Source organism: Acyrthosiphon pisum, chromosome A1, assembly GCF_005508785.2.
Source record: "Acyrthosiphon pisum isolate AL4f chromosome A1, pea_aphid_22Mar2018_4r6ur, whole genome shotgun sequence".
NCBI lineage: Eukaryota > Metazoa > Arthropoda > Insecta > Hemiptera > Aphididae > Acyrthosiphon > Acyrthosiphon pisum.
The window spans coordinates 155,268,527-155,269,338 of record NC_042494.1 but is presented as its reverse complement, the minus strand read 5'-3'; positions in this window follow the sequence as shown (position 1 = coordinate 155,269,338).

The following is an 812-nucleotide window of genomic DNA, read 5'->3' as shown; positions in this document are numbered from 1 at the left end:
TTTACTAGGTAAATAAATACAAGTAAATATATTTTTTAATGTAGAATTATTATTGATATAATTATTATTATTTCATTTTTATGTAGGTACCTAATCGTATTGTGGTTATTTTTGGTTGCATCGTGGACGATAACAAGACTACGTAATGTCGTAATTGATTTGTTGTATTTTGTTTTATTACCCATGTATTATTATTTTACTGAATAAGTGTCAAGTTTTATTATTTTATTTATCATTCTAATAATCGAATTACTTAAAGAAGTGGTCATCCCCACAATATTAAACATAATTTTTAAAAATCCAGTGACTATTTTTTTTTTGAAATGTATCGAGTATCTAGTATAGCGATATTCCAAAGCGAAGTATCGAGTATCTAGTATCGCGATACTCCAATGCAAAATATCTAGTACCTATCTTGTATATTTAGTATCTCTATACATACTCCTTTTTGAGTATCTTGCCCAATCCTGTATAGGCTATAGAATAATAGAGAACAGACGCTTCGTGCGTCATATTATGCATCCATACCTAATATTTTTCATTAAAATTAAATATTAATTGTAATAATTGTACCTTTTTTTTTCCTTGTTTGAACCGACGACGCCGCGGGAACTGCTTCCGCAATGCTTCCGCGACGCCGCCATCAAAATTGTAATAATTGTACCAATATTTGTTACAAATAACATTGTGATTTGTGAATTTATTGTTATTAGATATTTTGTGTGATAATAATATTGTAAATTTTAATATGCTATCGCCAATCTAATATAACTTGTAAGTTATAACTTATAATCATAGATAATACATAATAT